We start from the raw sequence: 26326 nt of genomic DNA on the forward strand, positions 1-26326 counted from the left end.
TAAATACGTCCCCATGGGTGCTTGGCCATTTCAAGTCACTTCCCCCTGGTGCAAGGTCCTTGTAAATACGTCCCCATGTGTGCTTGGCCATTTCAAGTCACTTCCCCCTGGTTCAAGGGCCTTGTAAATACGTCCCCATGTGTGTTTGGTCATTTGTAGTCACTTTCCCCGTGGTGCAAGGTCCTTGTAAATACGCCCCCATGTGTGCTTGGCAAATTTTGATTTTGATTGTTTGAGTTACATAGCCATGTTAAAAGTGATGGAAAAAAAAGGTGCAAGGGCCTTAAAAAAACGTTTTCATGTGTATTAGGGCATTTTAAGTCAGTTCCCCAAGAATGTAGGTATATAATTGTTTTACATAAAAGGTTTAAAAACGTTTTTTGAAATCAATTAGGTTTCTTGATATGTACTGCTAGTGTTTCATAGGTTGTTTGGGGCATATTTACAAGGCCTTTGAGTCCCTTTGATGTAATTTTTCCCATTTTAATTTAAGACATTTCCCCTGGAGCAAGATCCTTGTAAATACGCTCCCATGTGTGCTTGGGTAATTTAAGTATTGATAGGGTGTGCTTCTACATAGGAGGTAGACTACATCTGCACAATGAGATAACTAAGCTGAAGAAATACAGGTGATGTGATTGTTAAATGTGCAAAAATATTTGCACGTTTTTCAATTATATCACTTGTGTTTCCTAACAATACGAATCATATTGTGCAGATGAGGTTTAGTCATGTTCAGGGAGATAGAGGAGGTCTGACCTTTGTTCAAGAGTGCAGTGGACATGATTCACTTCCTTGGTAGGCTTGTACATGTATTATCACCTCTGTACTCTTCAACAAGCCTAAATTTCATCTGCAACCCTGAGTAGACCTCACCTCAAACAAACTTCTAGATAGTCCACACCTTATCGTCATCCTGAATCAATCATTTAAAGTGTTAGGGGCAAATTTATGATGGCTGTGCGCCTCTTTTGTGCTGCTGTTGCGTCACTTTTATAATGCAGCAGTGATTTACAAGATGCACCATGTTGCAAGATAGCAGCCGCGGGTCGTGGAGGGAGTTATGGTGGGGCAGGAAGGCGGGGAGGGGGAGGGGCAGGGTGGAGGGACCTAAACACTGGCATATGGATTATTGCAGGTAAGTACACAATTTAACGTGCGTCAAGTTTCATGTGGGCTTTTTGTTGCAGGGTGGGCAGTCATTTGCATGAAAGCCCTGTAAAAATAACACAGTAAAATTAAGAAGATTTCACTGAATCATCTTTATGGCATCGCTGAATCAAATCCTTACTGTTATTGATTTACTGTTTGGTAATAGTGGTTAATAACATTTTGTATTATATTTTACCACAGATTCCACTGCAGATTATTTAGAAATTAGACAATGCCGTTTAAGGATAGAATCCGAAAAGCTACGAAACGTCAAAGACAGCAGATTACTAAATGCTTGCAGCAGTCCTCTACAATAAAATCTCGTCAACGCACGAAGAAAGCTCCGGGTAAGAGAACGAAATCATTCCTTAGAAACATTTGTAAAAACAAAAGTATAACTATAGAACAAGTTTTAGTCCTGAAAAAGAGAGCCAATTTAAATGGAAAGGAAAGGCCCGTCAAAAAAGTTTCTGCTAGAGCAGGAGATAACTCTGTGCATGGCAGTAGAAGGGAAAATACATTCAGGGACATTGGCAGGCGAATGTTCCGCAACAGGATAATTGTCAATTTGCTAAAACAATTTAAGAAAGGCCAACAGAAAGTGGCATTTTATAAGAAAAAGAAAAATGTAGAGAAAATTATTGATCAGGCTTTCGAAATTAAGCGAAAGTTATTTATTTTGGTAATTAATAGAATTAGGGCACTAAACAAGGTAATTTATGTTTTCAAATCAAATAGTAGATGGAAGAGAGTAGTTAATCGAAGTAATTTTTGTGAAGTTTTCTCAGGAGAATGGATGCATAGTTCAAGTTGTGAGGCATTTTTTAATGAGGAGAGTTACTTTCAGGACAATGATTTGGTGCATGCAGTTGACACCAGTGGTCGAGCATATGAGGTAAAAGATGGTTGTCCGGTTGAAAAAGAAAAACTTGTGTCTGCAGATGCAGAAGAGGTGTTAAGTGATGAGGTTTTAGGGAGACGTCCTAAGGGACCAGTGTACACCTGGAAGTGTAGTTCTATTTGCAGTGTGCGACAGGATTCCATCAATTTGCTTTGTGATTTTGTACGGACATTTAATAAGAAAAGTTTAAAACAAAAATTAAAGTTGTTGCAAGAATTAGATCCTTGCAGAGTGAGACAAGTGACAGGTTTGCATGGTCATTCACTGGCTTGTCTTTCCAGGAGAGTATGCCAGAGTGTTTTTCATCATTTCAGGATGCAAGCAGTGCATCATAATAAAGTGAGGAAATTAGTTAGAATGCTGTATTATGCTAAGAGTCCAGCAATTATGCTTAAACAATTAAGCAGTGCTCTTTTTCATGGTTCTGAAGTAGATGTGAAGAATACTTGTCAAGAAATTGAGTTCTGTTACTTTGCTGGTAAAGAGAACAATGTTGAAATTGAACCACTAGAAGAAGGTAATGTGGAAGAGAGTGTACAGATTTTCAGTACAGATAAGTTTCACTTTGAAATTTCAACGTATATGGTGAAATCAAGTGAGAGGCCTAATTTCACCTGTGTGTGTTGTCGACGGACTTATTATAAGAATCAGACTAAGTTAATGGATTTATATGCAAAAAGTGATATGGAAAACAATAGTGAATGGAAGGATTTTGCCACATACTTGATGGTAGAAAATTGTTTTGATTTGGGAGCGGACCAACGTATGTGTACTTATTGTTTTAACAAATTAAACCAAAACCAGATGCCTGCTAGAGCGGTTCATAATAATCTGGAATTGGCTGACATTCCTTCTGAATTGAAGGATTTAAATACTTATGAATCTATTTTGATTCAAAGTGTCCATCCCTTCCAGGCTATTGTACAAATGGAGCCAAAGACAGGGAAATTGCCTCCATCAGATTTACAGAGAGGATTAAAGGGAAGAGTTGTTTATTTGCCTTTAGATTTGAAGAAAAACATTAATACAATTGGAGTAGAGAAAGTGGAAGAGGAACCTCTGGTTATCATAGTTAATGGGGTTCCGACAAAGAGTAAGAAAATCTGGCAAGATTTAGTGGATGTTAGGAAAGTCAAAAAGGCAACATTGTATTTGATAAAAACAATGAGTACTACAAGAATGTATGTGTTGCAGAAGAGGAAGTAAGTGAAGAAGAGGACAGCGATTTGTGTGCTGGACAAATAGAGAAAGTAGATGCCTCTAAAAATGAAGAAATATATGAACATTATAGTGTTCATCCTTTGCATTCTAAAGAAGTCATGGGGAATGCTATTGAGTTGTTTCAAATGAAACAAGCCAAAGGGAGTCTCATTAGTGTTTGGGAGGAAAGTTTGGAAGCTCGATGTTTCCCACAGTTATTTCCCACGAGTCAAGGAGGAAGATATGATGAGGGACCTGTTCAAATTCCTGCTTCAGAATACCGGACTTTACGATTGTATGCAGAAGATCCTAGGTTTCGTCAATGCATTCCCTATTTGTTTCATCTACTGTTTGAAAGTGATCTCTCTGGATTGTCTTATGCAGTGAACCACATCTTGAAAAGTGGTGTACAACTGCGAAATATCTCGGCAAGGGACTTTATGGATAAAGTCAATGTGCAAGACAGTATTTTGGATTCTCACCTGATTAATCTCATGGCTTGTCAGCGTGGTACTAATGAGTATTGGTACCGCCGTCATGGTGACTTAAAATGTATGCTGAGGAACTTAGGAACTCCCACATGGTTCCTCACTCTCAGCTGTGCTGAGTATGGCTGGGAAGACTTACTTGAATTTCTACGAGAGGCAAATGGAAACATTGAAAATATCGAATTCAAGACACCCGGAGAACTGTGCTCTTTGGATCCAGTGAATGTATGCAGATACTTCAATCATAGATTTGAAGCTATGATGTCTTTCATCACGAACAAGAAAAATCCACCTCTTGGAGAGGTGTTGGATTTCTTCTGGAGAAAGGAGTATCAAGCAAGAGGTGCTCCTCATATACATATGTTGCTATGGATCAAAGATGCACCCAAATTTGGAACAGATCCGGATAACTTAGTGATGAGTTTCATAGAACAGTATTCTACATGTGCTGTTCCAAAGACAAAGGAAGATAAAAGTCTAAGAGAACAAGTTTTACGGTTTCAAAGCCATCGTTGTGGAAAGTACTGTCGTCGTAAATTCAGAAACAAGGACAAGTACTACACCAAATGTCGTTTTGCATTTCCACGATCGGTGATATCTAAAGGAAGAGTGAACAATTTGATGTCTTCGCTGCGACATAATGTGACGAGGAAATCACCCAAAAACACATACAATTTGAAAAGAAACGAAGAGTCCAAGTACATTAACGACTACAACCCAGTGATTTTTCCATGTGGAATGCTAACATGGATATACAGTTTGTGGCTGACAACTGTATGGCTGTGGCTCGGTATGTGACGTCTTACATCACCAAAAAAGAAAAGACAGAACTGAAGGATATGTGGGAGGATATTTCCCATGAAAAGAGCCTCAGTAAGAAGTTGTACAGTTTCAGTCTGAAGATGTTGTCGCATCGAGAAATCGGAGCTTACGAATGTTCTGACCGGTTATCTTCAGAAAGTCTCTATGCCAAATCTAGGAGTATCATTTGGGCGAGTCTTGGTCTTGCTGCAACGCGTAATCGAGTTCTGAAACCTGTACGGGAAGTTGAGTATTTGGCGGAGAAGGAGCCAAGCAGTACAGATATTTTGAAGACCAACATGTTGGATACATATTATCCAAATAGAAGCAGTCACCTGGAGAATGTTTGTCTGTATGAGGTTCTACAAAATTACATTTTCAAGAGGAACATCAAAGAAGATATTGATAAAGGAGTGTATGCTGTAATTGGAAGTGAGGGATGTCTGGGCAAGCAAAGAAAATGTCATTTGGTAAATCATCGAAAATTGAATTGCGAATCTCCAGAAAGAAAAGAGTTTTTCTATTTAGCTCTTTTGCAACTTTTCAAGCCTTGGCGTGCAGAAGAGGAACTGCTTGGAGATTTCCTTTGTTACGAAGACTCTTTTAATACAGCCAAGGAGTCCATAGAATGTCCTGTTTTTCCAAAATATCTAGAAATGTTGAATGCAGAAATCGAGCAGGAAGCAACAATTGCAGCTGAGATTGCTAGAGACAGTTCTCAGGACTGTCAGAGTTCTGTTTCATTGAGTCAGGATCCACTAGGAGAACCAGTTATCGAAAATGAAGCTGCCACTGCTATGATTGAAGTGAAAAGAGCCATGGCACATGCTCAGAAGGATGCGTTTAACTTAGAAGATTTGGAAAGACAACTCAACGTTGAGCAGAGGAAAATATATGACGAAGTTACCAACCAAATTGATCATGGATTAAGTCATGAGAAGAAAGAGTGCTCATGTACGTCGTTAAAGCCTGTCCGACTGTACGTGAGTGGAGAAGCAGGAACTGGAAAAAGTTTCCTCATTAAAGCAATTTCATGTTATCTGCAGAAAAGGACTGAGTCATCGCTGTCTTGTGTTGTCACCGCTCCAACTGGACTGGCAGCACATAACATTAAAGGTATTACTTTGCATCGGCTACTGATGCTGCCAGTGGAGCATGATAGCAAATTACAATACCACAAGTTATCTGGGGATGCTTGTTGTGAAGTATCTAGAGTCCTGAAGAAGATGAAACTTCTTATCATTGACGAAGTAAGCATGGTTTCCAATGTCATGCTTGCCTTTGTGCATTTGAGAATGCAGGAAGTTCTTAAAACAGAGTATGATGTGTTATTCGGTGGCAAACACATCATTGTTTTCGGTGATCTTCTGCAGCTGACACCAGTGAAAGGACAACCAGTGTTTAAACTGCTTACGCATGAAGATACCAGGAAGTGCCTAGGGAGCATTGGCAACGTTAACATATGGTTAAACTTCAATTATGCTGAGCTGCGTGAAAATATGTGTCAGGCGAAGGACGAAGATTACAAGAATATTCTACAAGATGTTAGAATCGGGAAAGTGACTGAGCATGGGAAAGAAGCTTTACATGCACGATTACTGTCAAATTTGTATCCAGAAGAAGACGTTCTGCCAGAGGATATTTTTCAGAAACTGACTGAGAAGAAATCTGGAATATGTTTGATGCCAACTCTTGCAGAATGTTCCATCTTCAACAACAAAATGTTGAATTTAGAAAACCAAGAGATTGTGAAACTGGAAGCTATTGACAGAATAGAGCATATGGGAGCAACAATTATTTTGTCTGAGAATTTGAAATTTAAATTGGATTCATTAGAGAAGACTATATCTAAAACTGCGGGTTTTGAAAAGACTCTGAATGTGTGCTTAAATTGCCGTATCATTTTGAGAAGGAATTTACATGTTGAATGAGGTCTGGTAAATGGATCAATGGGTAATGTTGTTGATTTTGAGAAATACAGAAGTAGAGATGGAATTGAATTTTTAAAAATTAAATTTGATGGTATTGAGGAAGTACAGCTAATTGGTCGTTGCACAGCTAGGTTTTTGCTTGTAAAAGACTTATATGTTCGCCGTAAGCAGTTTCCTGTTTGCTTGGCATATGCAGTGACAATTCATAAATCTCAAGGTTTAAGTGTAGACACTGCTTTAGTGAATATTGGCAGTTCTGTGTTCAAAGAGGGTATGGCTTATGTAGCATTGTCACGAGTCAGAGCTTTATCGGGATTGTACTTGATTGACTGTGATGTCACAAACATTTGTGCGGATCTAGATTATGTTAAGGAATACAATAGGTTAAGAAGAGAGTATGTGCCACATTTGCCTCAATATCCTTTGTTTGAGAAACGTGTGGTAGGCCGGAAACGAAGAAATATCAGTAATAGTAGGGAGGTTGTAGCAAAAAGACCAAAAGTCGATGAACCGAAAATTGTAAGCAGAAAGAAAATGAATTCTGTTGAAGATGTTGTTGGTTTTCAATTTGAAAAAAGTTCTGGTGTCAACTGCTATGCTAATGTAGTGGTTAATGTTGTCTTTTCACTAGAGACTTTAAAAGAACAGATTGTGATCAATTCGGAACAAAGTTTATGCTGTTTGTTGAATTCTGTGTTAGAGAAATGTAGCGCTGATAGAACAAGAGTAGAAAGTGTGTCTGAAATTCGTTATCTGTTAGACGAATGTTCAGGTCAAACACAATTCTCTCAAAATATTCAGCCGGATTGTTAGGAGTTTTTAATGTATATGCTTGATGTATTGCAAGATGAAGTTGTAGATGTAGATTATCTGTTTGGCCTTTCTTATCAATCGCAGAATGATTGCGAGAACTGTAGGCTATCAAGTACTACTAGTGTAGACTCAGAAAGATTTATATATTTAACTTTGCCTGAGAGTAAATCAGTATCCTTCAATAAGCTAGTAAAAGCAGCCGATCAAAACATGGAGTGTAGCCAATGTAAGTCTGCAATGCTGTCCACGTTAATTATACGAAGTTATGGCCAGTATGTCATTTTAATGTTCCAACGATGTAGGCCTTATGGAACTAAATTGACAACTTTAATTGATATTTTTGTGGCTTCGCAGTTGTCAATATCAGGAAGGACGTTTGTAACTACACTAATTATATATCATGACGGTCCTTCAACTACTTCAGGACATTACACAGCTTATTTAAAATCTGGAAACGGCTGGTCATTCTGCAATGATTCTGTTTTAACTTTCAAAAAAAGATTGCCTTTCCACCTTCAAAATTCTTACCTGGTGTTCTTACAACCCAAATTTTAGGGAAGGAATCTTGGGATTTGTTCTGAGGAATTTCAAGAGGTTCTAATGGCTCCTACTCTATATGGCCTTGTGGATAAGTGTAGTACAGAGCGAAAACTGTTTGTGTTTATAAGCTAATTCAAGCAGCAGATCAAAACAAGGAGTAGAGGAAATGTAAGTCTGCAATGCTGTCCATATTATTTATGGAAACTTATGGGTGAAATGTCATTTTACAATTTCAACTACATAAACTGGATGAAAATAAGTTGTCAAGTCTAATTAAAAATGTTTTGGCTACACAGTCATCGATTTCAGGAAGAACATTTGTAACTGCAGCTATTATATATTAAGATGGTCCTTTGACAACATCAGGATATTACACAGCTTATTTGAAATATAAAAAGGCTAGTCTTTCAGCAAACATTACCAATTGAGTATGAAGCAATGTTGCCTTTTGACTTGTTTTCTGAAGTGAGAATTTAGGGTAGGTAACTGGACTATAATGATTCTAGGTGTTGCTGTAATTTAGTGTGCTGTTTTAAATTGCTTTGTATGTCTCATTTTTCTTAAAACAATGGAGTTTATCTTTCAGAAAGTGGCGGGCAGAAAATAGTAAAAGCACAACAGAGTATAAGCTGTTCATAGGACATCCTTTGATGTCATAGAAAGTAAGTTACTTTTGAGGAGTTCTTATTTCTGATTGATTATATTTTAAGGGTTTTTTAAACACAATCATTTTGATTGTGTTTTTTTCCCCGCTGTTATATGATGAATACCTTCAACTCACTGTTTTCAGTGAAATTTGATATATTCTGAGAACAGAAAAAATAAACCATTAAATATGTATAATTAATTTTGTACTTTGAATTGTGATTTATAATATGTATTCATCTTGTCTCATGCTCACTCTTTTTTTACTACCTTCTATTAATTTAAAAATTTTTGTTCTTTCTTACACAGATTAAAAGTATAAAAATTACAATTGACTAAGTTAACGACAATTATAAGGTAAGTGTTTAGTATTCTTTTCGTTACATCTCTATCAAATTTAACTTTTATCAGTTCCACTGCTTCATTTCTTTAACCTTCAGTTTCCTGCCTTTGCTACTTCCCTCATTTCTTTTTCTATTACTTACTTATACTACTCTTTCCACTCCTTTTCTCAGTCCCTCTTTCAACAGTAACTGTGTGTTACTCCCTCTATTTGTCTTTCTTTTAACATTACTCTCTGTTTTTTTAAAAAAAGTTTTTTTTTAGTTCGCTTCCGGTTCGCGTGCCGGCGCGCGAATCGGGAAGCGAATCAAAAGAAATAGAGGTTGCTAGAGTGCTAAACATTCTAGCAATTTTTTTATAAAGGGGAGGTAGTTCTGAAAAGAACTTTTTTTTATTATTTTTGTTGTTTTATATTTTTTTAGTTTTTTTTTGGGGGGGGGAAACAAAAATGATTCATTAGAAAGGGCTCAACATGGGCAACAAAAAAAAAAGAAAATTTATATTCTGGGGCATTTTGTACATTGATGATGTTCAAAAGCTCTATTGATTAGAGTTACACTCCGCTCTCCACAGGAAATTAATTTGGCGCAAGTTAAACAGGTTAATTTCATTTGGCCAAAGTTCATCTGTAGATTTGAGACCGTCTCCCTTGCCTCTGATCCCGTCACTGCCTCTTCATTGGTGGATGTACTGGCTACAGGTCGGGGGTTATCCACCAGATCACGTAATTGGGCAGCACTGTAATTTATCGGGTGCCACCTCTCCATATGGCGATGCATGGTATAATTACCATAACTGTATTTTTTTTCTGTTCCTCTGGACAGTTCATTGTGGCAGATCAGGCAGGTAACGTACCGGGCATTTACCTTTTTTTGATGTGGGGGAAATAAAAAAAACTGCCAAATAAAATGTTCTTTTATATGGGACCTCCTTGGCTGTTCTTTTAAAAACCTCCTTGTCCCTTACTCCTCTTCCTCTTCTTCCTCTTCTTCCTCCTCTTGTTGGAGGATGACCTGAGGAGATGGCCCTCTCTTTCTTGGAGGTGGTGGTGGTGGTGGGGGTCCACCAGCTACAGCAATCATTGAAGCCATTTGTAAGGTCGTCAATGTAGGTCTTTCTCTCATAAAAATGAAAGTCAGAGTGAGGAAAAAAGGTGGGACTTTCATCATTTGGGAAAAAAAAATGTTCTAAACCAATGAAAAGTGTTAATTTTAAGTCATATGACCAAGCCTTCCATCATTAGGAAACTAAAAGTAAAATGAACCAATGAAAAGTTTTATAAACAAGTCACATGACCTGTTATGCTTACGTTACGCGCTCCGCGCCGCACCCCGGATCGCTTCCGGGGCGCTGCGCTTTGCACCTCGGTTCGCGTTCCGGAGCGCTTCCGGGTGCGCTAACGCGGCGCGTCATAGGACGCATTACGCAGTAACGCGATACGTCGCGCTTACGCGACGCGTCACGATGTTGCTTTCTATCGCGGTACTTGCGCTAACGGAACGTTTACCGGTTGGCGGACCGGGTCTCGGAACAAATTGAAGCAAACGGGAAGCTGCCTTGTTCGCGAACCGTCAGCGAAACAAAAAAATAATTAAATAATGTTGGAACTGGCCCTTTTTGCAGGGTCATCCCCAAACTGTTTGCTTCTTCCTCCCTTATTTTTCCTGACCCGTGGTTGTTGGCAATAGGACTCTGCGCACTTTACCACTGCTGATCAGTGCTAAAGTGCATATGCTCTCTATGTAAATTGTTATTCTGATTGGATATACATGTTTGGCATATTTGTATCACCATGAAGTCCCTAGTAAAGTGCACTGGGTGTGCCAGGGCTGGTGATGACAAATGCTACTAGTGGGCCTGCAGCACTGATTGTGCCACCCACAGGAGTAGCTCTAAAAATGGTGTCTCGGGCCTGCCACTGCAGCGCCTACGGGCAGTATAGAACTGCCATGTCCTCCTGGTCCGCATCCCCGCTGACCAGGCCTAACCCTTCCCTTTTCGTGCATATCAGTCACCCCTATGGAAGGCCCAAGGTACCCCCCTGGGCAGGGTGCAGTGTATGTGAAAGGTAGAGCATGTACTAGTGCAGGTACCATGCTCTGGTAGTGAATTACAGCCATTTTCGTTTTTCACTATTGTAAGGCTATCTTGCTCCATAGGTTAACATGGGGGATGCTGGCTACAGTGGTTAACGGCATTTCTTCCCATAGGAACAAGATAGGACATAAGTATCTAGTATCCCTGAACTCAGAATTTAATAACGCATCTTTTAGGAAAGGTGGTTTTTAGATCCTGTGTTTGAGAACAGCACTTTTAGAAAGTTGCTGTTCTCTTGTCTGACCCTTCTGTGTGCCTGAGACTGTTTGTGTATTGACTGTCTGGTTTGTGAGTGACAGGGGCTGGGGAATCCCCCCAGAGGCTGGATGAGTCAGCACTAGGCTGAGTGGAGCAATTGCTACCTGAGTGGTGGGAGGAGTTAGCACCTGGGCTGAATAGGGCTGTGCCTGCCTGCCACAATGCTGGCTCCACCTCCTGCTGGGCGGCTGAGGACTCTGCCCCTCACTCTGAAAGGAAAGATGCAGCCAGCAAAACAAAGTGCTCAGGATCCACCCAGAACTGGTTCAGACCGGGCTCAGGGCCCACATGCACTGAGAGAACAAAGACTTTAGGGGTATAAGTACAGGACCCCTGACAACAGAAAATTAGATCATCCTGGACATCAAGAAGGAACCTCTGCCAAGGAGAAAGCTGTCTTTGAAGAAGGAAGACTGTCCTGCTGTTGCTCTGCTGGACTGACCTGCTGTCGCTTTGCTGCCAAGGAGAGGGGAAGGACTTTGCTGTGAGCTGTGTCCCCTGTCTTGAAGGAGTCTCCAAGGGCCTGAGAAGAGCTGGCTCCCTGTTTCCGAAGTCCCAGGAACAAAAGGACTTCACACCCAGTCTCCCTGAACTCTGCTGAGAGAGTTCTGTCCTTCGTAGAGTGCTTGATCCAGTTGTGGGGCCTCTAGAAGTTAAACCTGAGCTGGGAAGCTTGAGACTAAGCTGAGAAACTTGTGAAGCCGAAAAGTGTCGCATCGCTCGCTTGCGGAGCGCATCCCCGACAGTGCGAGAAGTTTCCCGCCGCTACGAAGGTCGAGATCGGCGCAGCACCTGACATCGCTGCCGGAGCCGTCGCACCCTTCGTTTGCGGGACGCACCAGACCGGTGCGGGAGAATCGAACATCGCTGCGAGTGTCGTCGCAGAGCCTGTCGCCTGGGTGAGATTGCCACACCGCTTGCTTGCGGACCGCATCACGTCGCTGCGAACATCGTCGCAGAAACATCACATCGAGGAGCTGCGAGAGAGAGGGTCACCGCTGGACCGCGCATCGTCGCCCCGGAGATCGTCGCAGCCCCTACGAGATCATCGCATCGTGCCTTTGCGAGAACAGACTTCCTACGGAACCTACGCACCGGAATCTACGCAAGCTGCCTTCCTCCCCATACAGACCGGATTCGTCGCAACACGCCTGCTGCTGCAGCGGGGCTGTCACATCGCCTCCCCAGGGTCTCAGGAGTAACGCATCGCTTGTTTCCACCGCACCAGCTTCCTGCTTGTGGAACTTTGTTGCATCTAAAAGGTACTGTGAGTAAACGTGACGCAACTGTGAACTTTTCACGCATCTATGGATCATTTGATCACAACTAAAGAACTCTGATTACAACCTGAAAGAACTCTTTTGAAACCATATCCTTGAACTGTGTATGTTGGATTTTTGCCGTTTTTGGTCTTGTGTAGTTTAGAATAAATATCTTTTTCCTAAACTGTTGTGGAATCAGTTTGTGGTGTTTTCACTGTGTTACTGTGAGTGTTGGTACAAATACTTAACGCATTGCCTCTGGTTAGCCTAGACTGCTCAGGCCAAGCTACCTTGAGGGCGAGCAGGGGTTATCTGAGAGGGTTATCTCCTTGTCCTGACTAGAAGCAAGGGTCCCTATTTGGACAGTGGTACCTACCTCTGCCAACTAGAGACCCCCAGTTCTAACATTGGTGGCAGCGGTGGGATTTGAACTTGTATTTGTACTTGACCCACAGTAATTGGTGTACATCACTAGTGAGTGCAGACCACTACGCCACCGCATACTACATTTTTTATTTTTTGGTTCTATTTTTGATCGTAACCCTGAAAGAATCCAAGCATCATGTCTCAGAATGGTAAACCAGCAAGTGATGTTGCAGAACTGGAGTTTGATATTGAAATGTTAAGTGATTACAAAGTAGGTCAACTCAGGAAGTTCTGCAGGAACTTTGGATGCCCCATGATGCGCCGCTCCAAGAAGGAGGAGCTACGGGAGGCCTTAAAGGCCTGGTGGGAGACCAAAAAGGCTGGGGAGACAGATGATGCAGAAGTGGATGAGGATGCACAGAGGTATGGTTTCAGGCCACGGGATCTGCCTGTGTCCAGAGCAGCCTCAAGGGCTGGCAGCAACCATTCAGCTGAAAGTTTTTCCCCAGAGGAGTTGGAGGAAAACCAAAGGGCTAGAGATCATAAATTAGAAATGTTGAGGCTTGAAATGAAGATGAAGCAAATGGAAAGGGCGGTGGAGGAGAGCAAACATGCCCGTGCCCTGGAGGAATTGAAATTGTCCTTGGCCCATGAATTAAGAATGAGGAAGCTTGAGTTGGAGCTCAAGATGCGTGAGGCTATGAGGGTCTCAGCTGAAGAAGAAACATGGGTAGCTCAAGAAGTGAGCTTTGCTGAGTTGGAGGTGGAGTCCAGCTCAGATGGTGGCAGCAGGATTATAGTTTCCAGTGCTGAGAGAAGGGTACAAACACCCAGAGATGTGGCGCCTGACTTGAGGGAGGGGGTCGACATACACCAGGGGGTTCAGGTTTATGATGTAGTTCCAGTGGAGTGCAGTATCCCTGAAGTAGATTGGGGGACTGACACAGGGGACCATATTCCCAGTGGTGGGAGGGACACTCTACTGACTCTAGATGAGAGGTACAGGGAGAGGGGTTCCACCATGGTAGAAACCTTGGTGTGTGTGAGTGAAGACCAGCCAGAAGAGTGTGGGTTGTGTGACAGAGACAGTCAGATACTGTCTTGCCAGTCTCAGGAGAGTGGTGTGGGGTACTTGTATGAGGCACTGGAGGGTGAGGCAAAGGGTAGCGTGGTTAACAACTGTGGGGGGCTGTGTGATTCATTTGTTGGAGAGCATATTTTAAGTCCCTGTTTTCCAGAGCTATGCCAACACCCGGTGGAGTGTGAGTTCTCTGACCCCAGAGAGCTTGCGTTGGAGGCAGACCTCTTGGTGAATTCCAGAGAGTCTGAGGAGGCATTGGGGAGTGATCCCAACAGGAGTGGCTTAGATATCTTCCAGACCTGTGAGGTGGAAGAGGTTCAGTGTAGCCCGGTTAGGTCCCAGTGTAGTGGGAGGGGTGTAGGGGCTCATGTCCGGTCTCAGTGGAGAAGGAATGAGTGTGGGGCGGTGTGTCTCACGGTGCCCGAAACCCAGTCTCAGGGCCTGGAGGGTTCCTTAAGGGAACACCAGGATGGGGACCTAGACTGTATTTGTAGGCCATTTGAGGAGGATCTCCTAGTGTCTGGTGAACGGGGAGTGCCTGTAACCAGGCCTCCATCAGTTCTGGTGTTTGGCAGTGCCGCTCCATTTGGGAGGGTGCAGAAGTCCAGACTGAGGGGTGAGAGGGGGAAGGAGTCCCCAGTGGGAGAACCAGTGGGTCAGGGACCAGTCAGAAGGGCTGAGTCTCCCAGGAGTGACCATGGTGACACCACTTCTGTCCTGGGGGATCTTCCCGCACTGTCAGGTGGACAGGGGTCGGGAGATCTGCGCCAGGCAGACTGTCACAAGACACATGAGTTGTGTGTCACCCTCAAGGGGGTACTATGTGAGTCCCCAGAAGTCCTGGCGTGCCAGGCGAATGCACAAACGCAGGTTTTGGTCCCTGGGTTGGGACACCAGGTTCAGGATCTGCCTGACCTGAAAGGGAGGACATCTGTAACCAGTGTCCTGACCAATATGGTTCCCAGGGGTACCCCTCCAGTAGGGAGGGTGCAGCGCTCTGGAAGGGGGTGCAGAGGGAGGGAGCACTTGCCTCTGACCCCGGTGCAACCTGAGGGGTTAAACCCTAGGTTGGGAGACCAGTTGCTGGAGGGAGGTCCTGAACTGGTAGGAAAGTTGTGTTCTTGGTTGTCTTGGTGGATGGATACAGGTCCAGGACTGGTGGGTCAGTGCCAGAGTGTCACACCTGAACTGACAAGAGAGAGAGTGGACAAAGGGTGCCAAGCACCTGAGGCTACTGTCCCCCACCCTCTGATGCCACAGGGGTTTGAGAGCCATGAGAGGCATGAGGCCTGGGTCTCATCCCTGATCACTGTTGGTGGTCACTGTGGCTTGCTGTTAGTCTGTTGGGACACACCTGTGAGGAAATTAAGATTAGGTGCTGCACAGGTGGTGTCCACAGGTGAGGTGAAAGGTTCCACATGGATTGGCATGGTGGACCCCGAGAGTATGGATAGAGTGATACAACTGGGTGCAGGACGGCGTAGAACAGGACTGCCCTGCTTTTTGGGCCAGGTTCCGTGTTCTATCGCCTTAAGCAGGGAATCCCATCGAGGTATTGTTTGGTCTGACCTGGCTTTAGGCTGGAAGGGGGTTGTGTTGGAACTGGCCCTTTTTGCAGGGTCATCCCCAAACTGTTTGCTTCTTCCTCCCTTATTTTTCCTGACCCGTGGTTGTTGGCAATAGGACTCTGCGCACTTTACCACTGCTGATCAGTGCTAAAGTGCATATGCTCTCTATGTAAATTGTTATTCTGATTGGATATACATGTTTGGCATATTTGTATCACCATGAAGTCCCTAGTAAAGTGCACTGGGTGTGCCAGGGCTGGTGATGACAAATGCTACTAGTGGGCCTGCAGCACTGATTGTGCCACCCACAGGAGTAGCTCTAAAAATGGTGTCTCGGGCCTGCCACTGCAGCGCCTACGGGCAGTATAGAACTGCCATGTCCTCCTGGTCCGCGTCCCCGCTGACCAGGCCTAACCCTTCCCTTTTCGTGCATATCAGTCACCCCTATGGAAGGCCCAAGGTACCCCCCTGGGCAGGGTGCAGTGTATGTGAAAGGTAGAGCATGTACTAGTGCAGGTACCATGCTCTGGTAGTGAATTACAGCCATTTTCGTTTTTCACTATTGTAAGGCTATCTTGCTCCATAGGTTAACATGGGGGATGCTGGCTAGAGTGGTTAACGGCATTTCTTCCCATAGGAACAAGATAGGACATAAGTATCTAGTATCCCTGAACTCAGAATTTAATAACGCATCTTTTAGGAAAGGTGGTTTTTAGATCCTGTGTTTGAGAACAGCACTTTTAGAAAGTTGCTGTTCTCTTGTCTGACCCTTCTGTGTGCCTGAGACTGTTTGTGTATTGACTGTCTGGTTTGTGAGTGACAGGAGCTGGGGAATCCCCCCAGAGGCTGGATGAGTCAGCACTAGGCTGAGTGGAGCAATTGCTACCTGAGTGGTGGGAGGAGTTAGCACCTGGGCTGAATAGGGCTGTGCCTGCCTGCCACAATGCTGGCTCCACCTCCTGCTGGGCGGCTGAGGACTCTGCCCCTCACTCTGAAAGGAAAGATGCAGCCAGCAAAACAAAGTGCTCAGGATCCACCCAGAACTGGTTCAGACCGGGCTCAGGGCCCACATGCACTGAGAGAACAAAGACTTTAGGGGTATAAGTACAGGACCCCTGACAACAGAAAATTAGATCATCCTGGACATCAAGAAGGAACCTCTGCCAAGGAGAAAGCTGTCTTTGAAGAAGGAAGACTGTCCTGCTGTTGCTCTGCTGGACTGACCTGCTGTCGCTTTGCTGCCAAGGAGAGGGGAAGGACTTTGCTGTGAGCTGTGTCCCCTGTCTTGAAGGAGTCTCCAAGGGCCTGAGAAGAGCTGGCTCCCTGTTTCCGAAGTCCCAGGAACAAAAGGACTTCACCCCCAGTCTCCCTGAACTCTGCTGAGAGAGTTCTGTCCTTCGTAGAGTGCTTGATCCAGTTGTGGGGCCTCTAGAAGTTGAACCTGAGCTGGGAAGCTTGAGACTAAGCTGAGAAACTTGTGAAGCCGAAAAGTGTTGCATCGCTCGCTTGCGGAGCGCATCCCCGACAGTGCGAGAAGTTTCCCGCCGCTACGAAGGTCGAGATCGGCGCAGCACCTGACATCGCTGCCGGAGCCGTCGCACCCTTCGTTTGCGGGACGCACCAGACCGGTGCGGGAGAATCGAACATCGCTGCGAGTGTCGTCGCAGAGCCTGTCGCCTGGGTGAGATTGCCGCACCGCTTGCTTGCGGACCGCATCACGTCGCTGCGAACATCGTTGCAGAAACATCACATCGAGGAGCTGCGAGAGAGAGGGTCACCGCTGGACCGCGCATCGTTGCCCCGGAGATCGTCGCAGCCCCTACGAGATCATCGCATCGTGCCTTTGCGAGAACAGACTTCCTACGGGACCTACGCACCGGAATCTACGCAAGCTGCCTTCCTCCCCATACAGACCGGATTCGTCGCAACACGCCCGCTGCTGCAGCGGGGCTGTCGCATCGCCTCCCCAGGGTCTCAGGAGTAACGCATCGCTTGTTTCCACCGCACCAGCTTCCTGCTTGTGGAACTTTGTTGCATCTAAAAGGTACTGTGAGTAAACGTGACGCAACTGTGAACTTTTCACGTATCTGTGGATCATTTGATCACAACTAAAGAACTCTGATTACAACCTGAAAGAACTCTTTTGAAACCATATCCTTGAACTGTGTATGTTGGATTTTTGCCGTTTTTGGTCTTGTGTAGTTTAGAATAAATATCTTTTTCCAAAACTGTTGTGGAATCAGTTTGTGGTGTTTTCACTGTGTTACTGTGAGTGTTGGTACAAATACTTAACGCATTGCCTCTGGTTAGCCTAATCTGCTCAGGCCAAGCTACCTTGAGGGCGAGCAGGGGTTATCTGAGAGGGTTATCTCCTTGTCCTGACTAGAAGCAAGGGTCCCTATTTGGACAGTGGTACCTACCTCTGCCAACTAGAGACCCCCAGTTCTAACAAATAAATATTTAAATTAAAAAAATATAATACAAAAATATAAAAAATATATTTTTGAATTAGAATAAGAATACATTTTACAGCTTTTGATATTTGTTATTAAAAAACCATTGAAATTCACTGAAAAAACCATAGGTTATAGACCATATATAGTTAGGAATTAGCATTTACAAAACCTTGAAAATTCACTGAAAAAACCATAGGTTATAGACCATATATAGTTAGGGATTAGCATTTACTAAACCTTATTTTACTCACACAAAACCATTGAAATTCGCATATATAGTTAGTTCCACTAACTATATATCGCGCACCCGCAATCCACTGCTGATGATGTCACATATTACATCATTCATGACATGGTCAGTGACATCACTGATGACATCTCAAATGACATCACTGATGACATCACTGATGACACCTCAAATGACATCACTGATGACATCACTGATGACATCTCAAATGACATCACTGATGACATCACTAATAACATCTCATTTGACATTACTGATCACATCACTGATGACATCTCAAATGACATCACTGATGACATCTCATTTGACATTACTCATCACATCACTGATGATATCATTCATGTGATAATACGATGAACCTCTTCAGATTCTAATATAACCTTAGATACAATCAGTGTAAACAGACACTCACAGACTGTCACTCATCCATGGAGTTACTCACCCACCTAGTCACTCATGCAGAAAATCAATCACACCTCCATTTCCTCAACTATACAGTTATACACACCTTACTTATTAAAAATTATACTAACACATATCTACTCTCTTATACAATCCCTGATACAAGCTTACAATGATCCATACAGCCACTTACACATTCACTGGCTCACATGCACAGTAATTTATATATAACAACTCTCACATGTACTGTGTTTTACATATGTACTTACTTTGACATGTAGCACTGAGATATACATTCACTCACCAATACACCCATGCACACAGTCAACAACCCATACAGTTGTTTCCACATGCACTTTTGAACCCATACATCTAGTGAATCAACTGCGCACACATCTATGCGCAGAGTCATACACCTCCCAGCCACCCACACAAATAACCCATATAGTTACTCATATAGCTACTGATTAGCACATGCAGCAATTTACAGAACAACAGACATAATGATGCACAAATTAAGACGGATTAGTCACTAACCCATGCACTCAGTGAGACACATTTAATCACTCTCTCATACAGTCAGTCATGCACCTACTAAATCCTTCATCCAGACACTTATACATCCACTCATTCTTCAATATGTAAGACATATTTTAACTTTACAGAAACATACAGTCACTGGATGATGTCTTCAGTGATGTCATCAGTGATGTCACTGACCATGTCATGAATGATGTAATATGTGACATCATTAGCAGTGGATTGCGGGTGGGCGATATATAGTTAGTGCAACTAACTATATATGCGAATTTCAATGGTTTCGTGTGAGTAAAATAAGGTTTAGTAAATGCTAATCCCTAACAATATATGGTCTATAACCTATGGTTTTTTCAGTGAATATATATATATATATTCACTGAAAAAACCATAGGTTTCACACCAGTTATAGTTAGGAATTAGCATTTAAAAAACTTATTAAATTAACTGAAAAAACCCTAGGTTTCACACCAGTTATAGTTAGGTGGAAATTTGACTCGCATAAAACCATTGAAATTCCCACGTTATAGTTAGTTGGACTCACTATAACTTGCGCGTGCAATGCACTGCTGATGACGTCACATATTACATCACTCATGACTCATGACATCAAGGTGGATAGAAGTGAGCAACAGAAGCTCTGAGACTTTTTTCCCTTCATGAAACTGTTTCAATGCTGAATCCGTATTGGGTTAAGACATTGATTGGAGTGCAACTATGGATACAATTCAAAAAGAAAAACAGAGTGACATAAAAAGAGAAGATAAAGATCGGCTTCAGCAGCTACAATGGGATCCCCCTGACTATGATTTGACTGAAGTGACAGTTCTTCACAATGTGCATAAATTTGCAGGCTTGGAACCTTCTAAAAAGGCAAATACTGATGCAACACAAGCTGAGCAATAACTTCCATACATATTCTCCATAAACAACCTTCCCTGTCTACGCACGCCAGAATCTAATTCAATTTGCAGGGCAATAAAATGTATGGAATGGAGCAGTGCACCTCATACTTGGATGATAGAACACAGACCTTGCACCATCACACAGCGAAACATGAGCATATATGTAGAAATAATCTGCGAGTCTGCGGTATCACTGAAGGGGCAGAATCTGAAAATCCCACGGATTTTATCATGCATGTACTTCAACAGGTCTTTCCCAAATTAGATGTCTGGGGCATTGATTGCAAATTCAAAGGCCTCATTTATTTCCCTTTCAAAAATGTAAAGAAGAACAATCGAGCATCAAACCTGAACCATACTGATTTACAGAGGCAGTTTCATCGTCAGGCAATTATTGTATCAAACATTGCTCCCCCAATAACCTAAGCACAGTTGGTGAGTTGGCCTTTTCTGTACGTTCAGACTTTTGTCAAGATACAAGCAACCAGCAATTGCAGTTTGGTGATGAATTGAATAATTACAAGAAGCAGGTGCAGAAAGCAGTCGAATTCAAAGTAGTTTGAAAAGAACATACATAATTGTGCACCTCGACACCTCATGCCAAAAACTTGCTGCGTCTATGGTCCAAGGGTCTGCGGCGTTACATGGATTAGCAATTAACATTTTTTTTTAGGTGGGCAAGGCAGGTGGTCAGCTCATATTCAATTTCAAGTAGGAATAATTCACTGCATCAGTAAAAGAAAGAGAGGCTGAGCAAAGCCGCCTTTAGTGCGTCTACATTTGCCATTCAGTGCTACAATAGGATGAAACCTGGACGACCCTAACAGAAGTGGGATTAGGGAGGGAACAGGAAGGGCAAAAGTGGCGGCTGATCTGGTAGGTGGATCATGCAGGGAAAAAGGAATAAATAAATAATACAGATTGTAAGCAGCAGGGGTAATTCTATTTTGTTGCACATTTCAAATACTCTGATTGGTCAGTCCATAAGGGGCATCAGCAATAGGTTTGGTTTGAACAGCCTCACGGCCTGCTCTCCAAATCATGACATGTTATACATGAATTGCAGTACATGGGGATTGAGACAGTATGCCTACAAGAAGTTCATCTGAGGAAAGCAGAGACAGACCCCTTACAAGCTCTTTGCTATCAGTTGATCGACTCATTCATTTATGGTAATTCAACTAGAGGTGTAGCTGTTCTGAAACAAATTACATCATGGATGAATGCTGAATGTTGATCTAAGAGAAAAGGTAATTGGATCATTTTCATGGTAGGTAGAGATTGGATATTTTTTGTATTATGTTTAGCATATGGTACTAGTTACGATGATCTATTAACATTTCAACATTTGCTGCAAGAGGGTCCTCTCATGGTTTATGAGGCATGACTGACCCTGGATAATTTGATCTATTCTACCAATAAAGCAAGTGGAAGACTCATGCACCACACCTGTGCACCTGTCCATAAATTTATAAAGGCACATGGCCTGTTTAATAACTAGTGCTATTGCCAACCTCTCTTTCCAGGATTCATATATTACTCATCACAACACATGATATGTGTGCCTCAAACGCTAGCGTCATATGTCTCTTTGAACCTGTCATTATAATTTATCTGATTAAAATCTGATAGTGCTGTATATTTCTCAGGAATATTTATGTATTAAATATTTGTTAGAAGATAAACATTTGAGAGGACTTTCCTTCAGTGTGACCTATATCAGAAGTACAAGAATGTTTTGCACAAATGTTTGTCTGAAAACTCGAGACCTGCCACTCTTCTCAAGGTTTGGGATGCCATGAAGGCACTTGTCTGTGGGGATACTCCCGGCTTCTTCATAAACAGAGATAACAATCTTTGGGATACATTAAAAGTTCTCTATGACTCCTTAATGTTCAATTTAAACATTAAACATGCTGCTCTTACCTTTCAGGACATATCAGGATCCCTTGAATTGACCATTTAAAAAAAAAAACCTTCCATGGTCAAGGTGGAATTCAGAGATATATGTGGAATAAGGCTAACAATCTGACATGGAATTGGCAATTTAGATGTCTGTGAATAATACAAATATCGGGCCGATACGGATTGTGCAAACTAAGGAGCACAATCACAAGAATTTTATACATACAATAATGGACTCACAAGGACACGTGATAGCAAAAAAGGAAAACATCATACATTTTCTTCATGCATATTAAACCAAACTACACGACAATCAAATATTCATTACTATTGAAGTTATTAGCTAGTATATTGATCCAGTAATCAATCTAGTGGTCACTGAACAGCACAAAACTATTCTAGATTCACACATCACACTACAAGATATCTAGAAAGGTAATCCTATCCTTCCTGTTAGGTAATATACCAGGCCTTGATTCAGTTCATTTGGCATTCTATAAACATTTGTTGACATTCTTTCTCCATTTTTTGTATTCTTTATTTAGTATTTCATGGATGGATATAGGGTACCTGTATTTTGGCATTCATTACTGTTTTTCAAAATAAAAGGCACGTATACAAACCTATGTTCGTCATATCAACCAATCTCATTTATAAATTGGAGCTCTAACAATTATTTCAAGATACTATCCAGTCATATAGTTCCACGAATTTGCCATTTGGGTTGAACCAATGCAGCTTGGCTTTGTTCCCCACTGAGAAACTACTGCTCATGCTAACATGGCAACCACAGTTTTTGATGTAGCAAAAACATTCGGAGTTCCAACAAGAATGGTCCTATTGGATGCCAGGGTCAGCTTTAGCATTGATGGCACATGGTGTGACAATTTCTGTAGCTCTAAAAGAGGCATTTTTTCTGTTGGTACTACCTTAACTTTGAAAGTGGTGTATCCGCTTCACTGTCCATAGAATTAGGATAGCTCTTAGTCATGCGGATGGCACATTCTCCATCGGTACTCCTTTCCAGAGAGGGCAATGAAGATGAGAATGTTGATGGAATGTGGCATGAGGAGGCAACTTGAAAGGAATGCAGGAAGTTGTAACCAATTTGGGACCAATGACATTGCTCTATCTACTCTGTAGAGAGGACAGGGATTGGATGAGCATGTAGCCTGAAAACCTTTGTGACCCAGAGCCATACATCTACATTCTGAACTCACGCATAAACCAAGATACAACTCATTCACCCTAAGCACTATACCAAACTGACATGTTGCATAAAAAAGGCAAAACTACTGAAAGCAAACACATCATAAGGGGAAAGGAAGTATTCTCATTGGCTAGTGACACATATATCATTGACCACGAACTTAAATGAGAGAAACGTCAAAATGAAGTGCATCGCTGACTTGAATACGATTGAGGGTTATTGCATTCATTGTTGAGAAACAGATCGGATTTTCTCATTTATAAAGTGAAGGACTTGAATATAAGGCCTCGAATAGACGTGTTTCAATGCCAGTTTGTAACTATTGCCGGAGCTGACCACTAACGGGATCCTTTCTCACAAAGCACAAAGTCAGATATTTAAAGTTAAGTGCTTCTTTAAATGATACATTTTTATGAATCTATGTTGTCTCTTTACCCTTTCACTCTCACTGCTTTAAATGAGATTAAAAAGGTGGGGGTCTCCAAAAGGGTTGAGAAAATAGAAGCCTAACTAGAAATCAATTCCCAAATCGGTGGCTAATTTCAGTTTGAGGTGGCTTAAAACATTAGAACAATAATCAAATTATTAATTAGACAGACTGCCACCTGATCAGTATTTCGATTCCTCTCAGAATTGTCTGTTATTGCGTCTAGATATAACACACAGCAAAGAACATTTGCCTAAAACAAGCAATATTTTCTGACTTTGCCATTGCTTGTTTTCTGTATCATATAAATGATAATGCCGTCAATAATTACAATTAAAATGCACCAATTCTGAAAATATAAGACTGTGAATTAAACATTACTAAGAGCCTCATTGTGCCTTTGGCGGATGCTGTTAGGGTGGCCGAGGACATTACCAACAGTTAATCGGTCATCTCTGTACATTGAAAGGAGCTGCCATCAGAGCGCTTCCGTCAATGTACAAAAACTTTAGTGGATGGCCGCTATTGGTTTTGCAGCTATCCACTAAACCTTTTTAAAGTTTTTTTTTAAACTAACTCCCAAAATGGGATTTTCCTTAAGGAAAACAAAATAAACTAATGATCCCCGCATCATGGGAGCTTTCTCCAAGCCACTGTTGGACATTGTTTTGTCCTCCACTGCCAGGGTTTTCCAAGTTATACAATTACCAACAATCCCAGCAATTTTCGTTATAAACTCAAAAAAGTACTGAATATGATGGTTTCATCCTTTATTTGGTTTAATCCTCATTTAGTGGAGTGGCGACACAAGCACTAGGCTTTCTTAATCTGCCTGCCAGTGGGATTGTTAAGGGATGGTGGAACAGTGGCTGGAATACGCTTCTGGATCAGCATCTTTCTGAACTAGGATGATACCCAAGGCAGCTGGACTCACATTCACTATAATCTTGGTGTAAAGGTGAATCAAAGTAAACCAGCTTCTCTGCTGCTTTGCTTCCAGCATATATGATCTGAAATTCTGGCTGACACTCCCAGGATCACTTTAAGAAAACCCTTTTCTCTATAAAGTTTTCTCAATGGTGCATTGATTGTGGAACAATCTGAGATGTGTAATAGTAGATTTCCAGACCCAAACTGTAGCAGTGTGCAGGTACATTGTTGGGTTCAGGAGCAGATGGGAAAGCTTTAGTTTTAACTGGGTCAAAGCGTTAGACTCTGTATGAAAAGATATGCCCATAACACTTTAGGGGCGTTTTTCCAAATTAACGCCTGTCCTTGTTAGCATCAGATTTGCATAACATAGAACTCAGAAACACTGCTGTGTCTTGTTTTTTTTTCTCTGATTTTCCAAATACTAATGTATCATCACTTTAATTAAGGCAGTCTGTGATGCCCTGTAGGCCACAATGAATCTTTCACACTGCAATTAGTTGCATGAAAGGGAGAGAGAATGAAAGTACCATATCTGCTAAGATGTGATGCTCATGCTGTCTTTCCAATTGTAGGCACGCAATCAGGCTGCCTAACCTCAAATAAAGTTTTGTGCTGGGAAGCAAATCCCAAATAAACAATTTGAACTGGATACTCATGTGATGCAAATCAAGTGCAAAATATTAGTAAATCTGCCCCAAAATTGGAGAAGACTTTTGCCCCATTCAATTTATGCATCATGTCCTGAGTTTGTTTGGCATTGTGCCCATAAAGGGGAGCCAAATTGTGCCCTGTCCTTTTTAAGAAGGTCAATTTGAGGTAATCTCCAAGGAGGGAGATTTGAAGGAGGATAATATCCATGCCCTGGATGTTTAGACAGAACAAGAGGCATAGAGTGCCCCCAATTTCCATTAGAATGCAAACATACTTGGGCAACATGTTGAACAGTAATAAACTCACTTCCTCCATATGAGCATTCCGTTTGCACATGGCAGAGGATGCTTGTCAATGGTGTCCTCATTGCAAAACAAATTGAGGATCCTGAAAAAGGGACACTCCATGCATACGTAGAATTCTGTCACTTTTTGTCCAGGCAGCAGCACAGCTCCTTCCTCCTCCGACCTACACCCTCTCTTCCACAATTCTCTCAGTTCGCCCTAGTTGGACGGGGGGAGATCAGCTTGTAGAGCCCCACTATCATGGCGGAACACCCCACCTCCAAGAAGGATGATGAGTAAGTACATCACATTGTATCACATATATCAGGTTGGTGGGGTTAGGGTGAGCATTAGGTGAGTCCTTCATAGACATAGGGTAAATTCCTTGAATATCCTTCACAACATCAATATTTCATACAATGTATTGGTTAAAGGTAAAGTGTACTAATATATTGTAGAGGAGTTCAAAAGAGAAGATGTCTCAGATGCCACGATCATCAGCATGCTTTTAATGTCAACGATGCACCACCTGTGCTTCAACATTATCATCACATTTTGTGCATCCTCCTCAGAATCATCTGATTTTGACACGTCATCTTACTGCAATGTTGTGCAATAGGCACCAAAGAAGTGTGTCAAATGTGTGTGTGTGCGTGTGTGTGCATGTGTGGATGGGTGACAACACCCCAAGAATTAACTGTGAATTTAGCATCTGTGTCCTCCTACGCAAGTGGTGCATCTCCAGTGTGTATGGCATACAGCTGTTTTTTCAGAATCATTGAGTCACGAGTAGTTCTTGTGAATCTGGCAAATTACTATGTAAAGGCAAGGTCTTGGATACACACAGTCTTTATGTTTATGCTGTGCTGCATCTTTCATTTGCAGTACCCTTAGGGCCAGATATATACATAGACATCCATTTGC

The sequence above is a fragment of the Lissotriton vulgaris genome, chromosome 8 (assembly GCF_964263255.1).
Source record: "Lissotriton vulgaris chromosome 8, aLisVul1.2, whole genome shotgun sequence".
Taxonomy (NCBI): domain Eukaryota; kingdom Metazoa; phylum Chordata; class Amphibia; order Caudata; family Salamandridae; genus Lissotriton; species Lissotriton vulgaris.